Below are 21,315 nucleotides of genomic sequence, written 5' to 3'. Positions count from 1 at the left end.
CATTTTTAGTCTCCCTAGAAATGCTTCACTCTAATTTGATAAGTGAGACTGCAATCTGCACACTACAAAGCACTGAAGATATTTTGGACGGTCACCCAGGGGCTACTCAATATGTTTAAAAAGATGAATGTGGTGGACCAAACGTACCCTTGACATCAGAAGTTTTCAGACGAGGGAGCTCCCTCCAGTAACTTGTTTCTATTCTGTTCCTTTTCCAGTTCTTAAAGCCATGACCAAAGAGAAAAAATCAGCCCTCAGAGAAGCACTAACAAAGATTTTCAAGGGTGATTTTGGGTGCCTAAATTTTTGGATGCCAGACTTATGGCAGCTTGAAAAAAAAGGGTCTGATTTTCAGAAAGGGCAGAGCACCTACCTTCTGGATATCCGACTGCTTTAAGATTTCTCAGATTGGGTACCCAAAAATCACCCAGCATTTTTTAAAATCTTGACCATTACCTCTAAATTCTGCTAATTTTTTTAAGGGTGCCACTGTTCCTTAATGATTTTTGCTGTAGCCACAATATCTAGAGAAAGCAGTTGCTCAGCCTGGTCTCAGTAAATGCTGCCTTCAACTTTCGATCTACTCCGCTGATTTCACTGTATCGAAGTTCAGTGTAAGCAGGTTCTGCTTATTCACCCATGTGCTCAAACTCTGCCCAAGAAATCTTAGCAAAGCTGTTTTGAGACATCTTGGGGGGACGCAGGTGGGAATCTCCTTTCATCTATGGACAAAACCCAAACTTTTAACGTTTTCAATCCTTGTTGTCTGTATCTAATTCTTCTATATTAATTACTAACCATCACTGCCCTTAGTACTATCCCTGGAAGTATGGAAGCAGAGGGCAAGGATCCCGAAACATTAAAGCAGCAACTACAAAGCAAGTCCAGAAATAGTTCTTGCGAGTTAAATTCCATTAACATTTTTTTTTTGCATAGTTCATGTGCGTACAGGAAAGGAGGTTCTGATTGGCTCTAGAAAAGCAGCTGCTTCTATTGAGAACCATTTGGTGGTTAACTAAAACCCAACCAGAAGCATCTCTAAGAGTCAAGGTAACAGAGATGAAGGATCCTCCATAGGCCATTTACAAAATATGCATCTTTAAAGAGACTCATGAGAAGCCATTATTACAAACTGCTGTAAAACGATGCATTTTGGGCTGTGACGGATGCCAAATACAGCTTGCCAGAACGTTGTAGTACATCAATTGTCATAAATATTGACAATGTGTATGCAATGAGGGAGGAGAGAGAGAGAGCCTCATACATCAAAAGTTTAAAGGGATACACGGGAACAGATTTGTTCCTCAGCAGAATAATAGAATCCCAGACAATACTGAAGGGGGCTAGTTTCTGAACCATTATCACAGCAGTACGGAGCGAGAACAGCAAAGATGCTTACTGCTGTTTAAAAAGGGTATGTAATACAAGACGGGACTCGCATCACTGCTGGTTATAGATGAAATATTCACAGACCATTGCACTCAGAAATGCATTACACTCTGCTGTTCTTAGGATCTGCTTGCCTCGCTTTCCATTATCCTCACACCTATTGGGTTTTTCCCACCCACATCTCTGAAAACATACCCTGCTGAAAGTACTGTTGCTTGTTTGGAGAGGTTATTTACTCTTTTTTTTTTTTTTTGGTAATATATATGAAGATTTCCAAACTCCAGTTTGACCCAGGTCACTCCTAGAACAGCAGCACGAACATCAAACAGAAATCAATTAGCATATTCAAGAGCGCAGCAGAAAAATCTGCCAGCGCCGACTCCACCAATAACAACGTTCCAATGAAGAATAGTGGAGCCAGAAGTTAAAAATCTACAATCCCCTGCATTTAGGTGCCCTTCTGTGCCAGCCAAACTGGTATTTGTAGACCCGCCAGCTTTCTGTTACCATTGGACTCCCGTTGTGGAGTCTCTGATTAAAAAGGGCACTGACGTGCTGTATCTACCCTCACCACACCACCACTGTGGAAACAAGGCATGAATGGAAGACAGGCGCAGGACAAGGACAGTTGGGAGTGGGGGGAAAACGAGGGTGGGCTTTCTTTAAATAAATGGACATGGTGGGGAATGGGAAGGACGTTTAGTTTGCGGCTTCGAAGCAGTCACCCCTGGGTACTCAGGGAGAGATTATACCTGTGTCGCCTGCGTCTTTGAAAATCCATTTACCTGCCAAATCTCCCTCCTCTGCTGACAGCCGGCTCCAAGCGTGGGAGGCCGGCGCTGGCAAAGCTAGAGTAACGCTGGGCTTTTGCCGAGCCCTTCGTCTGTGCAAATCTTAGGCCAAATTCTCTGCGGCTGGAAATTAGGCCAAATTCTCTGCGAAACAGGCAGCTGGTGCAGAACCACGCTGCGCTGGGGGGAGTGCCGGTGGCCCCAGGCCTCCCAAAGCTCCCCTCAGCATTGGCTGCATCTTTGAGGGTGCAGCACACGCTCCTTTTGCATCCAGTTAGCTGCACCTACATTACCCCTCTTTCTCCCCATGGGCAAAGCACAGGATAAGGGAAAGTGAGAGGGAGTGGGAGGACTGAAGATGCAGCTGGCCCCTGGACAGGGAGTACAAAGGGGGAAAAAAGCTGCTTCTCTCCCTCCCCGTCTGTCCCTCCTGTTCAGAGACCAGACCATCTGGCCAACAGTGTTAAAAGGATAACCCTGTGATATCAGCCTGTCAGTGATAGGTACCAACACGGCGTCATTGCTCAGCCCATCACGTCTCTAGAAAGTTGCTTTCCAGGGAGCAGAGCAACCCCGCGTTTCCAAAGGCTGTGTGATCCCTCTCTGAGGCTCCAGCTCCTTATCTCTTCCTCTTGCTGTCCTTGAGAGTGGCAAGACAGAGAGGCATGAGTCGCTCGCAATACACGGCATCACAGGATGCTCTGATCACCGGCCCAAAACCTGGATTCCTTTGGATCTTGCAGGACAATCACCAAAACTCCTCCCAAAGCAGACATTTGTACCAAGTTAAACTGTTGGACTTTGCTGTTCAGACCCAACTTTAATCATGACATTGGAAAACCCCTGTCTAACCCAGCGTTTGACTACATTTATACTTTGCATTCACTCCTCAAAGTAAATCATAGACCCCGAGAAATGCTGCCTCTGTTAGCAGCACAGAGGCAATTCGGTTTCCTCAGTGAGAGGAATGTTGAAAGTTCATATGGTTTTGAAGGGTTGATTTCAAACCACAAATATCCATTTGTTACATACAAGAATAAAATGTGCAAGAAATATTTCAAGGGATTTTATTCAGACTACAGACTTTGGCCTTTTTACTGATCCACATTTGTAAAGAGGCAGCAAACCCAATGTAATACCGACCTTAACAAAACCTTGCAGTGCCCCTTGTGAGATGGGAATATTTACCTTTACGAACCTTTAAATTAATAAACAGAGACACAGAGAGACACTGATGGGTACCGCCCTGCAAATCTGTGGATATCTGCTTTATATCCAAAAACATGATCCACGGATTGGATGCGGAATGCAGGGCTCTACTGACCAGCTAAATAAAGCACAGAGTCGTCTTACAGAGTCAGTGTCTGAGTGGGATGGTGGAATCCAAGAGCCCTGTCTCTTTGTCCCCCACTGAACTACTGTATCACTATACAATGTGGAACAAGGAACCATACATGTCAATCTATCCAGCTGACAATCTATCCTCACTGACAAACTACACGCTCTGGTATCTGCATCGGGCAGGTGTATCCCAGGATGATTCACTCCTGAGGGAGTGCACTGATGACAAAAGGATCCTGCAAGAAGCACCCACTTTCACTTCTGGTCTTCCAGGCAGAACGGAGGTTGAAGGTGCCTTGTCCCACTGTGACAGATCAGACCTCCTATCCAGGCACACTTTCTGCTCAGCTCTTGCACCTGAGTTTCTGTTGACTTAACCCAGATGCAAGCCTGACTCGCTACATGTATCAAGGAGTTATACAGAATGTCACTTCAGAAGCAACAGTCTGTCTGCACCCAGTGCCTTGGAAGCATTTTGCCTCCCAGAACAGAAGCAAGCCAATAGGCATGTACGTAACACATGGTTTAGTCTCATCAGATGATGATGATAACACTCTTTCCATTCCACTACTATAGTTAAACATCAGCTACTAAAGTTAGACATTTTAAAATCAGCAGGGCCTGGATCACTCGCATTTAAGAGTTTTCAGAGAGCTGGCTGAGGACCTCATTGGACAGTTGATGTTGATTTTCAGTAAGGCTTGGAACAATGGGCAAGTTCCAAAAGACTGAGCTTCTTGGCTGAGCTCCCAATGCCTATAGAGTCAAACACATTGTCTGGGATGGTTCAGGGTATAGCTCATCAATTTACCCCCTCCCACTCCCCCCCGTAAAAGAAAAGCGAAAAAAATCATTTCTTGACTTTTTTCAATGTCACCCTATGTCTACTGAATGCTGCTGGTAGACGCGATGCTGCGGCAGTAAAGAGCAGTATCTGCTCCTCTTCCCTCCCCAGTGGCAGACGGTACAATATGCTTGCTATGTGCTGAGTGCTCCTGGTTGGCCTCAGGTGAGGCCGGTCGGGGGTGCCTGGGTAAATATAGGAATGACTCCCGGTCATTCCCAGTAGATGGTACAGAACGGCTGGTAACCGTCTTCATCATAGCAACTGGGGGCTGAGCTCCATCAGCCCCCTCCCTTTCATGTGTAAAGAAAAGATTCTGTACTGCCTGGACTATGCTGGGCTCCTCTCCCTCACACCGCTTAATGTCCTGCCTGGACTAATAGCAGTTGGAGGCTGCCTCCCCCTCATTTTATCTCACTAACAAGTCAGTGTTTCTTATTCCTGCGTTCTTTATTACTTCATCACACAAATGGGGGGGACACTGCCACGGTAGCCCAGGAAGGTTGGGGGAGGAGGGAAGCAACGGGTGGGGTTGTTGCAGGGGCACCCCCCGTGAATGGCATGCAGCTCATCATTTCTGCGGGATCTGACACAGAGCGGCTGTGCTCTCTGGTTCTCTGGTACACTTGCCCCATATTCTAGGCAGGACTGACTATTTTTAGATACCATAAAGGAGGGATTGACTCAGGGAGTCATTCTCATTTTTGTCTTTGTGCCCCCGGCCGACCTCAGCCAGGGGCTCCCATGACAGCAGCAGACAGTACAGAACGACTGACAGTCGTCATCTCAAATGGCGCAGCAGATGGTACAGAACGACTGATAACCATCTCTGCTGTCATGCAAAGGCAAATGAATGCTGCTGTGTAGCGCTGCAGTATCGCCTCTGTCAGCGGCATCCAGTACACACACGGTGACAGTAAAAAAAAAAAGCTGAACAGGCTCCTTGGTTGCCGTGCCATGGCGTCTGCCAGGGCAATCCAGGGAAAAAGGGCATGAAATGATTGTCTGCCGTTGCTTTCCCGGAGGAAGGAATGACTGACGACATTTACCCAGAACCACCCGCGACAATGATTTTTGCCCCATCAGGCACTGGGATCTCAACCCAGAATTCCAAGGGGCAGGGGAGACTGTGGGAACTATGGGATAGCTACAGAATAGCTACCCACAGTGCAACGCTCCAGAAATCTACGCTAGCCTCGGACCATGGACGCACACCGCCGAATTAATGTGCTCAGCGTGGCCACGTGCACTCGACTTTATACAATGTGTTTTACAAAACCGGTTTATGTAAAATCGGAATAATCCCGTAGTGTAGACATACCCTAGCAGAGAAAGGTATAACACAATCGAACAGCTGGAAGCTAAAGCTAGACAAATTCAGACTTGAAATAAGGCATACATTTTTAACCGTAATTAACCAGTAGAACAATTTACCAGGATCACGGTAATGTCTCTATCACTGACAATTTTGAAATCAAGGTTGGATGTTTTCCTAAAAGGTTTGCTCCAGGAATTATTTGGAGGCAGTTCTATGCCCTGTGTGATACAGGAGGTCAGACTACATGTTCACAATGGTCCCTTCTGACCTTTGAATCTGTGAAAAAGAAGAACCTCACCACTGGCTGAATCAGTGCCTGGAATACAGCAGTGTGGGATTTACTAGACACGCTTCGGAGGGCAAGTATCACCTGACAACTCCTGCAGATGAAGTGGCTATTTCCCTGGCCTGAGACACAACAGAACACTTGACAGAGGCGGGCTGCACCTGAGGGCTTGCATATTTTAACAGCAGGCTTGCCAGTCTTGTGACTGAAGCCTCCCGGTGTCCTTAACAACTGAACCCCAGCCCTGGGGACCTATCAACAGGGCATTAACACAGCGATTGGCAGGACTCAAGTGAGAAAGTTCGCCAGCTCCCAGATTAGTGTTAAAAAAGCCAGATCTTTTAATCTAATACCAATCCAATTACAACAGTGCAAACTCCTAAACAGAGATCTACTCAATGGGTCTGACCAGCTGCAAAGCAAAACTCCCTCCTCCCGGAGACATTGAAAGAACGTTTTGCCTGTGACACATTTCCAGGAGCAAAACTCCCAATGAGGGGGCAGATTCTGGAGTGAAACTGGAGTAACTCCAACCACCTCAGTGGACTCCCTTCTGATTTACATCAGTGTAACTCAGAGGAGAATGCTGGCCCCTGGAATTCTAAACTCCCAATTCTCATCCCACTCTGGTCTTTACAAAGTCTCACCTTTGCTGCTTTTCCCACTAGCATTTAATTAAGCTGGACTATACTTGCAAATTGAGGGCATTTTATTGCCAGGGGAACTGCATGGCAAGGAGGTACTGAGTGGCACTAGGATCCTAACTCCCATTAACTAAATGCCACTTGGGCCTTTGAAAATCTCCCCCTGAACCTTTCACCTCTTGGAGACAAGGTTAAAATCTCCCCGCAGGTCAGCAGTGACAAAAGGCCATTAACATCAGGTGGTTTTTGGATGGCCTGTGTGTGATGAGTTTGGCAGGTCTCCCATTCAGTCACCTCCCAGCCTGAGCACTAATTGGCAATCTTATCCGGGCGCATGCAGACGAAACCCCAGGATTGAAGTGGTCCCTCCATGGTGAGGTTTTGGCACCTGGATAGGAGGCTCACACTTATGCTGTCACTACCAATTATGTTGTGTGTATAAAGAGATGAGTCTGCAGTGCTGTTAGTGTCCCCTCCCGGCCTCTCATTCTGACCGTATAATCTGCACCTCACACCAGTTTTTGTATTCTTTGTCCCCCATGCTTGGTTAAGTCCTGGGTCCTGCAGTCCTTCCTCACCTGAAGGGGCAAGTCTTTCATTGCTCTGGTGGGCTCTGCCCACCATCCTAGAAATTTAACAGGCCAGCACCTTTCAACCAGCACTACATTCACTTGGCAAAGATTAAAAAATGCCCATTGGGCTCTGTTTCAACTGAGAAATAGGCTATAGGTAGGAGCCAGTTTCTCAGGCCTTGGGTTGCTTCATGTGACATCACTTCTCCCCCTTCGTTATGCCCGTGTAACCCACTGTTCTGGACACAGGTCACCCTCTGCGCCTGATCCGCAGAGGAAACAAGCATGCTACAGCTCCCACCTGGGAGACTCAGCCCATTAGCTCCCGCTGTAGAGGCTCATGAAATCCTCAGTTCAATTCCCAATTGCTAGGGGTGACAGAACCAAAATTTTACGGTTGCTCAACTAGACCTGAAATTTATAAACACCCTTTGTGGCCGTAACACCACACTACTGTCCTGCTACGTAGCAGGCTGCAAGTAATTAGCCAGAAGCAAACTACCTGCTACCCGACAGCGAGTCAGATCTGCCATCACGACATATTTTTAGTCTGAAAACGCCAGTTCTCAGTGCGAGAGACACAACAGCGTACATGACGGTGCAGGTGCAGGCACACATCACATACAGATACACTGAAATGTTTGCTCAATGGCTCTCCTTGGAGTCTCACTGGCAAGTACTGTACTCGTATCCCCCCCCTTGGTTCCTGCAACAAATGAGACAGGCAATGCACTAATAGGACAAGGCAACGTAGCAATCAGGAAACTCACAGCGAGTCACGATACCATTCATCTCTACAAGGGGGTGGCTTGTTAAAACAGGACCCACATCCCAGTGAGCGGTGGCGTCCTCGAGACCTGAGGGCGCCAGGCACTTTGCAGGAGGCACTCAGCACTTTGCAGGATTGGGATCATATAGAGTGGATGAAACCTGATTGTGTGCATGCTGCTTTCCTCTCCCAAATTCAGAGGTACCAAACACTCATGCCCCTATCTGGTGGAAATACTGCCCCATCCACCTTTAATCTAGCTGGCCCAGGTACCAGTGCAGTGAAGCCACAGAAGAACCAGCTTCCACACAGGCTATAAAAGCCTGCCCAGAACCCTGGGTGCTTACTTGGGCGCTAGCCCATGTGGAAGCCTGTGGTGCCCTGGCTTCATTGCTACAGGTACTTGTATTAGCTAGATTAAAACTAGCTTGGATACGTCTACATGTGCTGCAATCACTCCCCCACCCCTACCCCTCCACTGCAGGAGTGTTATGACATTGCAATGCAGCACCACACAAGCACAAGACCTACAGGTCAAACCTAACAAGGTGGCACGCACCTAGACAGAGCTCTGCCACCACAAGAGTGAAGCGCAAACCCTGCTAACAAACCACACACCCCCCGCCCCAGATCTTGAACAGGTAGCTGCATCGGTGTCTGGCGTCAAACGCTCTGCAAAGCCACGTGAGAAACAGCATCTGCCACTCTTCAGAAATGAGCACGGCCAGTGCAAAACTTCTCACAATTTCCACCACCCTCCAAAAAGTCCTAAATTCCCATGCCACTGTTACCAGCAGCATATGGTCAGTATTTTAAATCCAGGACACCTCGGTTCCCTTTATGCTTGGCATACTGGGATACAGGAGCTTGCTGAGCCTCATCTAAGGGCCATTAAACTCAATAGAAAGACTCACACTGACTTTGAATCACGCACATGCGTAAAAGAGTTAAAGAATTAGGAAATACATTAGTTCGTTTCTTCTTTCCATTTAAACAAAAACATTTGGGAAACCAACTGATACCAAGCACAACTGGCTGGAAATATTTAGGCTTTGTTCCTGAATACTATATGGTGTTTACTGACAATGCAGTTACAAAGTTCAGCATGTGGCATTTCAGATGGGGACAGGGTAAAGACCATCTTAGAGGAAACAAGGCGGTCTCTGTGCCTGGCTCTTGGTGCAATCTGTTCTGGAAACAAAATGTTTGCCCTTGCTAGAAGCAATTTTAAGAGCTCCGGAGATAGAAGGTTGGGATGATCTGACATAGATAGAGGTGACTCCACCCGAGGCAGAGGAATTATGCTAACCTTCAATTTATTATTTGTACTGTGGTGGCTTCTACAGACCCTAACTGAAGTCAGAGCCCCACTATGGGAGATGCCATACAAACACCTAGTGAGACAATCACAAAATGTTTATAGTCTTCGAGACAAGAGAGATGAAGGGGAAAGGAAAGGAAACAGAAGCAAGTAAGGGTAAGTCTTGCTTCAGGTCATCCAAGTTCAGTGCCCAAGGCAGGAACAGAAGCCAGGTCACCTGACTCCCAGTCCAGTACCCTACTCACTAGAGTCAGACCATGCTGGCTTGGATTTGGTAGCAAAATTTTTAAGAGGGGCTTGCTCCCAAGAGTCCTCTCCAGAACATCACTGCTTTGGGTCCTTCCTAATCCCACAAGGACCTTCTTCACATTTCATTTCTTTGTGTCTGATGCTACCCACCTCATCAACTATGCACTGATTGCCCAAAGCGTGGGGCATAACACACATAGCCTGTCTAGGTACAGTGGGGCCTCAGCTACCAGAAGACAAAGAGAGATGACACACTTCTTATAGCAGACAGGCCTGCCATTGTCTTCTCATCAGTTAAGGCAATTTTTTATAAGCCACACGTCTTTGGATTTTTAAAAGGAGTAATTACAATAGGATATACAAAAGGAGAGAGAAAAATAGGAGGCATCCAACCATGGAAATGCACAGGGAATTCCTAAGGAAATATACAACATATATTATCAGAGGGGTAGCTGTGTTAGTCTGGATCTGTAAAAGCAGCAAAGAGTCCTGTGGCACCTTATAGACTAACAGAAGTATTGGAGCATGAGCTTTCGCAGGTGAATGCCCACTTTGTCAGATGCATCCGATGAAGTGGGTATTCACCCGCGAAAGTTCATGCTCCAATATGTCTGTTAGTCTATAAGGTGCCTCAGGACTCTTTGCTGCTTTAACATATATTATACTTCTCTAGATACATCTATGATGTCTCATAGAGGTTTCCCGATTTCACTGAAAGAGTTGATGGTTCCTTTGATTTTGGACTTGTCTACATTGGGAAATTGACTGGACTAATTAGTCTGCTATAACTATGCCAGTCGATTTCTCCATGTAGACAAGTCCTTTGGTTTTGTCGTCTCCCCCTCCCCCATACCCACATTAATTTTAGAGATGTATCTATGAAACTGATTCTAATTAAACTGTTCAGTAAATGATCATTTCAAGGTATCTCACCAAATTGCACTGGCCTTTTTCGCTGGGTGTCAGTTATAAAGAATGCTGACAGTTGTGTATTTTTATTTTAAACCTGTGCAGCTGGACTGGGAAAAAAGATTTTAGTTTAGGGTGACTACCAATGATAAAGGATCCCAGAGGTGCAGAGCATGATTAATTATTGGCATTACTGTAAAACCTAGAGGCACCAAGCCAAGGACGCCATTATGCTGGGTGATGTACACACACACACACACACACACACACACACACACACACACACACACACACACACACACACACACACACAGTAAGAAACAATCCCTGACTCAAAGAATTCACAGCCTAAGCAGACAAGACAGACAAAGGCGAGGAGGGGAAAGAAGGACAGGAAGGGGAAGTGACTTGCCCAAGGTCATACCCAAGATCAGTGTCGGAGTCAGGGACAGAACTCAGGTTTCACAACTCTGAATCCAGTGCTGTATTGACCAGCCTAAACTCTCAACGTTGGAGCCAAAAATCACAATCTATATTACAGACACAAAACACGTGTTAAAAAAAATACTGAAATATTTTGTATACTAGACAAAAATTATCCAGCTCAGCATCCATATTACCCATGTATTGTGGAGTCTTTGGTCTCGACTCTAAATGTGCTTTTTGTTCAAAAAGCACTCTCTATCCCACATGATTCTGTTTCTGCTTACTCTCCCGATGCACCTTTCAGCACAGAGTCGCTCGCATACGTGGATGTGCTGCATATCAATCATCTTCCTGAGCCTCAATAAAGCTTTAGTTTCTAAAAACGTTGTAGGCCAGATGGTTTCATACAGAGTGTTTGAGACTAGAAACACAGCTATGCACAATCAACTCGGGGCCGGGAAGAACCAAGGCTGTGGCTGGGTGTAGACTTAAAAGAACAGACAATAAAAAGGATGGAAATTAAAAAACTCTGGCACTAAAATTAGATTCTTATTTCCAAGCTAAAGTTTTTCCTTTCCCCACTCACTGGAAGCTTAAGTAGAAGGATATTTGCTCTGCAGAAAACCGCATGTAATATTGATATACACATCTGTAATTATTACATTTTTTACATGCTTGAATCTCTTTGCATTCAAGGCTTGTTTGGAAACGCACTTGAGTGATCTAAAAAAAACCCCAAACCTCCCTTTTTTGTTTCTGGCAGGCATCTCAGGTCAGGAGGGACACCAGTAATTCTACAGCAGCAGGTTTCTAGAGCTCAAGATGACAGTCAAACAGCTGGTTTCTGGAAGTTCCTGGCTCTGATTGCTGATAGAGACAAGGAGAGGCTCCCAGATGGAGGTGGGTGGAAGAGACACTAGGGGCTGTCACTCAGGGAGGTGACAGCAAACTGGCATGCATCTGCAGCAATTCGTTCAAAGAGAGGAGGAGACAGCAGGCCTGCCTTTGCCAGGGCAGCTGGAGAAATTGCGGCGGAGGAACCCGTGGGGCACACAGCCCAGATTCTTAACACCCTGTTCACTGAAGCGTAACTTGGAGTGTTGTGTGTACTGCATGATCAAAACCCAAGAAGCCAAGCTCGGTGCTGAGACACGGGCCACAGAACTTTAAAGAGGGCTAAACCTTCCCTTGCCCAGTGTTGCTCCGTGACCACCAATGCAGGTTTGGTGAAGAGCTCTATGGAGATAGAAGGGAAAAACGTTGACCAACCAATATATTTTTGGGCCTTACAAAGTGGTTTAGTTAAAAGCTGGGGTGCAGGGTTGGGCTGGATCCTCGATATTGCCACTTCCCCACCCCTAATTTATAAAGCACGTTCCATGGGTCTGGGGAGGCGCGTGTGTGAAAAAGTATTTGTGTCAGAGGTATCCTTATGGTCTTTTGAAAGGGCACCATCTTTTGGGTCCTGTGAGAGAAGGAGGCTAGAGAGAGACACGGAGACAGAGTTTAGAGTTTCTCTGAGGCAGACACTGAATCTAGTTTCATTCATTACATTGCTGATGTTAAATAAAAGCCTCCCGCTGAAACCTCAGACTCTGTGATCTCAAGAATATTTTGTCCCAAAGCAACAGCCCAGAAATGTTGTGAGGAGAGGATATTTCAAATCAGGATCCAAATTCTGCAGTTAGAGTTCATTTGCAAAACAGTTACATTTCTAGCTTTTATCTAAAAGTTACAATTACTCTCTTCTCCCTCCCTACAGACACACCCTGACTCTGATTCCAGCATGGTCAAAGCTCCAACCATGATGAAGGCAGAAATCCTGGCATCTGCCCCTTTTTTATTTGTTCCCAACTTCTAAAAAGAGCTGCTAGGTAAACAAATTGTTTTAAGAATAAGTTTTCCATTAGTTCATAAACTCTTGGAAAGACTGCCACAGACTCAGCACAAGGAAATGTAACAGGGACAGAAGATGACAGAGTTGGCATTCAGTGTTTTCTGACAAGCACCATGGTTCAAACACTGGCAGAACAGCTCAAAACACATCTTTGATACCCAGCACCCTGTTTTCAGTGGACCCGTTTCACAGAAAGATCTATACAGTAACTCCTCACTTAACGTTCTCCCGGTTAACGTCGTTTCGTTATGATGTCACTGATCTATTAGGGAACATACTCCTTTAAAGTTGTGCAATGTTTGCTTTGTTTTGAACTTGTTTTGTGGGTGGGGGCTTGGAACTAGGGTGGGCCAGCAGCCCCTCATTAGCTCCCCTCCACACACCCCAGTGCCTCCCACTCGCCAGTGGACCCGCAGATCAGTGCCTTCCTCCTCTCCCCCGTATGAGTTAGGGAATGGCAATGTAGACCCCTAGGGGCTATCCAGGCCAGAGAGATATTTCTGGTACCTCCAGCTGTCAGTCAGCCTGGAAATATGACAGCAGGAAGGGCAATTGGGAAGGGAAACTGGACAAAAAAGGGGGAGGGAGGAAGGAATGTGACCTGAATTTTTTCAAAACTGAGTTCCTGGGTATGAGATGATCTGAGCAGGGAGATGGAGAATCTCTATGAGAGGAAGAGGAAGAGGAAGAGGAGAGGAAGAAGAGATGAATGAGAAAGGAAAAGTAGAGTCCCACTGACAAGAAATGAGACCACAGCCCTATTTTGATGATGATAATCCTTATATGGCTCTCAGGCACCACAGTGATGAACAAGGCCTGGATAGACAGGATCAGATCTGTGGTCCATCTAATCCAGTATCCTGCCTCTGGCAGTGGCCAGCATCAGCTGCTTCAGAGGAACTTACAAATAACTCCCCCCAAGAGCAGATGTGGCATAATCTGTCCCTCCATTAAGGTCTGATCCTAGCCCTGAATAGATTGGCTTAAACCCTGAACCAGGAGGTTTTATATGCCTTCCAAGCTTTTTTTTAAACATTAACTTTTATACCGCTGGATGTACTTGCCAGCCATAAAAAGATCTCTTCTCTGCTTGAATGTTGCTAAATTCTTGGCCTCAGTGACAGAGGTGGGTAGATAGATTGGATGGGTGTGCCAGTTATCATTATTTACAATATGGAGAACAAGAGAAAAAATATACCAGCAAAGACCCACTAAAGATTTAGTTGTCAATCTCTCTGAAGCAGTGGTTCTCAACCCGCAGCCTGCGGGCCGCATGTCACCCAGCTGTGTGTTAAAAAAAAAAGTGTCAAAATTTGCTGTTTTGGGCTGGCAGGGGGTGGGACAGGCTGAGGGGGAGACAGGGGGCTGATGAGTGCCATAGTGGGTGGGAGCGTGGGTCTGTGGGTAGGTTTTTTTCGGGGGGGGGTGCTCTGGGCAGTGAGGGATTGGGGGGAACTAGGGGTTTGCCGGGGTTCTGCAGCACCCCCAGGTTTCAGGTAGGGCTCTGCTCCTGGCACCCCTTTGCAGGTCCTGGTTGCTGGCCTGTGCCAGATGCTCTGCTCCTGGCCCAGTGCTGGGAGGCCCAGCTGCCCGTCCACACCCCGCACGGCGGCACTCAAATCTGGGTCCGGCTGCCTCCCGTTCCTAGGGTCCAGCTGCCCAGCCCGTGCCCAGGGCTGCTCCTGGCCCCTCTCTGGGTGGGGGCGCTGGGCATAGGGGACTGTGGGCAGTTGGAAGGGGAGGGGCGCTGTTGTTTTCAACCTGTGGCCTACAATGATAAACAGGTTGAGAACCACTGTTCTAAAACATCTTGAAAGTTAGTTTCACTTTGTACAGCACACATGCTGCTTTAGTACTTCAACTTTTGAGGGATATATACTGAGAAGAGGTGGGAGGAGAGAAGAGGGGGCACATTGGATTATTCTCCATCCCAAATGAGCAGCTGCTTCAGGAAGACAAAATGTTTTGCATACTTCAAATGTTTCCCTTACAAAAATTGGCAAAGACGGGCTCTGTAAATTATTTAGCAATAAAATCACTAACTAGGAACAGTCGAGCTTTGGACTGGGGATTTCATTAAAGTCCAATGTGCTCTTTGAATTCCTAGAAAAAGCACCATAAACAAGTGTCCAAGGGCACCGTGACAGCTTGTGATATCCTGCCAATGCAATGTTACAGTTTCTCAGGGGTGTGAATTCAGCTCCTAAATTCCAGCATTTGGGATCACTCAAGGGGACACAAGTAGCAGGCATCCATATCCAAACATGCTGCAATCAAAGCTGTCGTCTGGAAGTCGATCCCTGGGTATGAGCCATGGGGAAAACAACTTGTTTCTAGTGAATTTTCCCACACTACGGTTACTGACAAATTTCCAGCAAAGAGGCTAGATACATTGAGAAGAACAAATTCAGTCATCAGCCATTTCGAAAATGCGCAAATATATTTAAGGCCAAATATTTCAGGGCCAAACTTAGACCAGATAATATATTTCATAATGTCTTGGGTGAATTTAAGGCCTGACCCAATATCCAGTGAAGCCAGTGGAAGTTTCTCCCATTTACCTCAATAGGCATTCAGTGCTCATTAATGAGAGGGACTTTGAGATGGTTTACACACAAACTTGCACCTATTTAATTAACTAAATTGGTTTCCTAAAAGTTGATTTGTTACCAAATTCAGTGGTTCTCAAACTTTTGTATTGGTGACCCCTTTTGCACAGCAAGCCTCTGTGTGCGACCCCCTCATCGTTATAAATTAAAACCACATTTTTTTTTATTGAACACTATTATAATGCTGGAGCCAAAGGGGGGTTTGGGAGTGGAGGCTGACAGCTCATGACCTCCACGAATAACCTCACGACCCGCTGAGGAGTCATGATCCCCAACTTGAGAACTCCTGAGCTAAATTGACTTCAGCCACTTTCATTCCGAAAGGCGCATCCACACACAGACAGGTAAAGCATCAGTTTGAATTCACACTTTTTAAACGTTAGCACAAGCGTATGTGGAGACCATTCCATGTATGGTAGGTCTGGCTAGAGTCAACCGAATACAGTCAGGGGCTGTGTAAGTTTCCTCCCCAACAGCTCTGCTAGGGAACCTCCTCCCTGAACTGCAACAGACATTGTTATTCTGGTGTCTGTTCCCCTACCTGCTCCCTCCAACACTGACAATCCTACAATCAGCTTTTCCATCGCAAATAACCAACAATGATGGAAACATAGTGGAGAAAAGACCCTTAAAATACAGACCTTTTCCGCTGGTAACAACTATGATGCAATTCCTTTTATTTCTGCAACAGCTGGTAATTATATGAAGTACTTAGGACAAGAGCTATTCTTAGTTATTCCTTGGAAAATGATTGATTAGAGCACGCAAAACAAACCCAGGAGAACCAGATCTCATTACTACAGAAGCAGTTCTCCAAGCCACATATTATTTCTCCTGTACCACAGAGAAATATTTCTCCAAACTTTGGCATTTCTGTGGCAGACCCTAAGGGTGTTCAGTTGGGGAAAATAGCTTTCATTCCCAGCTAAAATTAGAGATGGGCTCTGTGACAACACACTGCCCTTTTAAGAGGAGGAAAAGCTGGGGGAAAGTTATAAAATAAGAGTTACCAGAGTGAAGTCAGTCTGGGCCAGTGTTTGGTGAAGGAAAGACCTGAGGTGACTCGTAAGCCAAGAAATCCAGGCTTGGAGGTACCTATGGGTTATGCCTGCATTTTGTATGTGTTTCTTTCCTTCACTGCTTGATTTGGCCCTGTATCCCAGGGGCCTGACTCTCCACCCCATTACATCAGTTTTATGCGGGTGAAACATCATTGAAGTTAGCGTGGTACACCAACTTAAAACTGGGGTAATGGAAGGGAGACTCAGGCTTCTTGATTTCTGTAATTCCTAGGCTGTGGGACCAAGATGTGGGCTGAAGGAAGGGCAGCCAGCACATCTCTCAGCCTGTGCCGCTTCTCGCAGCCCCCACTGGCCTGGAGTGGCAAACCACAGCCAGTGGGAGCTGCGATCGGCTGAACCTGTGGACGTGGCAGGTAAACAAACCGGCCGGACCACCAGGGGCTTTCCCTGAACAAGCGGCAGCCCGACTTTGAGAAGCACTGCTCTAGATGATCCTAATGATCCTTTCTGGCCAAGAACCCCTGATATATACAAGCCCTGAGTGTATGGAGAGGTTAGTTTCCCCCTCTGTTTAATGCTCCTTTTGTATTTCAAAAAAAATCTACATTAACATGCTCTAGCCTCCATCAGTGCTTCTTTCCTCACTAAACATTTTCACTTACTACAGATCAGTCAGTGCTGTATCAGGCAGGCCACGGACAGAAGAAATTGAGCTTTTAATAAATCACAGTTGGGCAAGGATTCATTGATCAAAATTATACAAACTGTTAAATGGTTTCAGTTATTTTTCCAAAGCATTTTTCTATTTCACTTACCAGAAGCAACACACATCTGTAATTGGGTTCCAACAAGTTCCCATTGCACTATAACTGTAATTACAGGCTGACAGATCATACAGAGCAGTGCGATTTTATTTGCATGAAGCACACTATAAGAATGACTACACTTTAGAAAGAGGGATTTTCTCCTTTAACATTGGTGAAGTTAAGGAATGCTTCCAAACCAAATCGAGAATATCACTTATGCCTATATTTCCCTGTTTATCTTTATGATGCACATGGCCTTGGAACCCAAAATTAGGCTCCTAAAATCTCTATTTAGGCACTTAAATTACCGGATTTTTAAAAAAGTGCTGAGCACCCAACAGCTGCCAGTGATCTTCATGGGAGATGCTGGGAGCTTGGGACTTTTGAAAAGCAAGTCAATTATTTAGAAGCCTAAATTTAAGCCTTTTTTTGGGGGGGGCAGGGAGTCTTTGCAAAGAAACTTGTTATTAGACTGTCTTCTAATAGCATCAATGTAGGCAGTTGGACAATTATACGCACACTTCTACTCTTCCCTTATATTTCCAAATGGTCCCATTTGACTATATAATTGACTATCCCAGAGTGTTTACAACAAAATCTGAGCTTCTCCCAAAACAGCAAAAAGTTTACTCGCTCCTCAAAAGTGAAGAAAGATTTTCAACAAGCATAGCTAACATTTCCTTCTGGGCAGACCACCTCACCCATTGAGATGAGAACCCCCACTCAGCACCATGCAGCTTCTCTCACCTACATTCCACGACAACCTCATTTTAAAACAGGAGGTGAATGGACTTTTTACACCTGCAGTGATGCTCTCAGTAATGCTGATCATTCCTAATCAGCTATTCAAGAAGGAGGTGAGCATTAACTTACGGCAAATCAATGCTGAAACCTCAGGCTGCAGCTGGATACAAAACTGAGTGAGCTGCAGTTTACATTTGTAATTAATAAGATTTGTCTTCACACTTTCCAAGAAACCAGTGTGGAACAATTCCAATGTGAGCACTAGGTTTAAAATGCTTTACTCTGCATTCTTTTCTTTCAGTTGGAATAAAGTGTCAACACAGGGGAGTTATGCCGGCATAGCTACAGTGGAATAATTATTCTGCTGGCACTATGCTAGTCAATTTCCGCAAGAAGACAAGCCCCTAGTTTCATGGCAGTTCATGCTTCAGCTCTTGAAAACATCATCAATAGATAGCTATGGAATTAATGCATATAAAAGATTTCTAGACCAAGTGATGAAGGCTACAATTAACTTTGAAATAATTAACAGCTAACTATATTTTAGTTTACATAATTAAACTTACATGGCATTATGAGAAGGATTCCAGATATTTTATGCTCCAAGACCTGATTGGTGATTATAGATTTATCTATGTAAATAATGGAATAGTTTTTTAAAAGGTTTGAATAAAAAAGGGCATTTAGGAATGAAGTCTCAAATCTTGCGTCTTTACAATCCCATTCCTTTCTACAAAAGCACAAGAACTTTTCTAAAAAAGAAAAAAAGAACCACCTACCCACACTTTATGAACTGTGGACATGACCCAAAGCCCACTGAAGCCAATGGAAGCCTTTCTATTGACTTCGGTTGGCCTTGGATCTGGCCCCATTTGAATTTATATTTAAAGGAATCTGTGTAACCCATTTGACATGGCTTCTGGGTGTATTTTTCTCTGTGCATTTGTTTTAAAAAGTATATTAAAACACATACATGAGCAATTCCCTTTCACAAAACCCATGCTTGGGAAACCAACGTCCTAGAATGAAAGTTGTTGGGGGTGTGTGATGGGAATCGATTCTCCGATGTGAGTCAGGGATCAGAGAACAGAGTCTATCTTGTAGAGGCCAAGGTAGGGTAGTTTAGGGGACATTTCCAGAGGTACAGTAATGTACTGAATAAAAGAACTGAACATTTGCACTGAGACATTTCAGTTTCAGCCTCATGGAGCTTTAAAACTGTACAATGGATACAATTCATGCACAAACCTAAACAACAGGTCACTGGGCCATATCTCTCAGCCCGTATGCTGGCAGGGCTCTTACTGACTTCAGTGCCTGCATAAAAGTAGTATTTTTCGCTTAGCAATTTACTTTAGGCTAGAAGAATGTCTACAGAACACACACCGTGTAGTGGGGACTTATGAAAATGCAAACTGGAGCCTGTCTTTTCTGTAAAGTTACTGATAAGGTCTATGTGCTTTTAGGTCAGAGACTAGGAAAAACTTTCTAACTCTAAGGATAGTTAAGCTCTGGAGTAGGCTTGCAAGGGAGGGTGTGGAATTCCCATCGTCGGATGTTTTTAACAGGTTGGACAAACACCTGTCAGGGATGGTCTAAGTATACTTGGTCCTACCTCAGCACAAGGCGATGGACTAGATAACTTCTCAAGGTCCCTTCCAGCCCTACATTTCTATTACTGTGATTCTATGACCAAGATGGGGCGGCTTCATGTACCAAGCAGCAATTTCACCCAGCAGACCTTCCAAATAATGAGCCTGATCCTGAGAAGTGCTCAGCGTCCTTAACTTCCATTGGTTTGAAAAAGCAAACGAGGATGCTCAGCACCTCAAGGACTCAATCCCAGAGCTCATAGGGGAAATATGACCTGAATTCAACCATGCTTGTAGATTAAAGAAAGCAGGATGTAACCCAGGGCTTTAAAAATCCGTATCAAGACTGTCCTCCAAATATTCAAATGAGCTACTGTAGTGTAGCGAAGGGACTGAATTGATTAGTGTGTAAATCACTGACATAACCATTACAGCTGGATCCAGGCTAAAGTGTGCTGTACCTGACCCCGCAGGGTCACAGAAAGGCGACTCATTACATCATGTCTGTTGAAAATATACTCTGGGAGCAAGCTATTGAGGCGGTACAATCTTTCCCTCACACCTGCACTGTCCAGCCTGAATAGCGGAAGTCATACTTTTTGCTGACTGTCCGTGGCCTATGCTCAAAGCACGGCAGTATGAGTGCCTAACTTTAAGTCAATGGGTTTTAAGCGGGCAGTGAAGAGCTCACACTGATTTGGGACCTAAATTCCTGTTATTCAGCACTTGAATGCAGAGAAATGTAGTCCCCACCTCCCTTCATTTCTTCTGTGGAAGAGGAAAATCCGGTGCCAAACAGTGAATGTAGACACAAGAACAAATGAGTATAAACTGGACACTAGGAAGTTTAGACTTGAAATTAGACGAAGGTTTCTAACCATTAGAGGAGTGAAGTTTTGGCACAGCCTTCCAAGGGGAGTAGTGGGGGCAAAAGACATATCTGACTTTAAGACTAAGCTTGATAAGTTTATGGAAATGATGGTATGATGGGATAGCTTAATTTTGGCAATTGATCTTTGATTATCGCCAGATAAGTATGCCCAGTGGTCTGTGATGGGATGTTGGATGGGATGGTATCTGAGTTACTGCAGAGAATTCTTTCCTGAGTGCTGGCTGGTGAGTCTTGCCCACATGCTCAGGGTTTAGCTGATCGCCATATTTGGGTTCGGGAAGGAATTTTCCTCCGGGGCAGATTGGCACAGGCCCTGGAGGTTTTACGCCTTCCTCTGCAGCGTGGGGCATGGGTCACTTGCTGGTGGATTCTCTGCAGCCTGAGGTCTTCAAACCACAATTTGAAGACTTCAATAACTCGGACATAGGTTACGGGTTTGTTACAGAAGTGGATGGGTAGGGTTCTGTGGCCTGCTTTGTGCAGGAGGTCAGACTAGATGATCATGTTGGTCCCTTCTGACCCTAAAGTCTATGAGTCTATGAGAGAAGAAAAATGGATGGCAAGGAGAAAGTCATCACTAATTACCACCTAGAGATAGGACTTTATATCTCATCCCCAAAGACAGTGTGTACAGTACGAGGTTGGGACTGTTTACAGGAAATTCATGCCACTTACTACTCGGTAATACAGTCTCACTACACATCCAGTTTTCTAATATGCTTTGCAGAGATAATACGATAGTCGGTATGCAGTCTCAAGATCAACATGACCAGAAGGCAGCATAGGTGGATTCCCATCTGTTAGCAAGTATTAGACTAAATAAATCTCCCCTCCATTTCCCTTCTCTACTCTTCTTAGAGTAGCTTTGATTCTCTTTCAAAACTATTACTACTT

The 21,315-nt window shown here is 45.3% G+C and overlaps 1 protein-coding gene across 6 annotated transcripts in view; it reads right to left on the bottom strand.

Moving 5' to 3' along the window:
- Nucleotides 1-21,315, bottom strand: part of KAZN (kazrin, periplakin interacting protein) — a 729,684-nt gene that overhangs the window by 150,392 nt on the left and 557,977 nt on the right. The gene's annotated exons all lie outside the window — the stretch shown is intronic.

Source organism: Gopherus flavomarginatus, chromosome 21 (assembly GCF_025201925.1).
Source record: "Gopherus flavomarginatus isolate rGopFla2 chromosome 21, rGopFla2.mat.asm, whole genome shotgun sequence".
In the NCBI taxonomy this organism is placed as follows: domain Eukaryota; kingdom Metazoa; phylum Chordata; order Testudines; family Testudinidae; genus Gopherus; species Gopherus flavomarginatus.
Note: the sequence above shows the minus strand (reverse complement) of the source record. Positions and strands in the feature narration are given on the sequence as shown.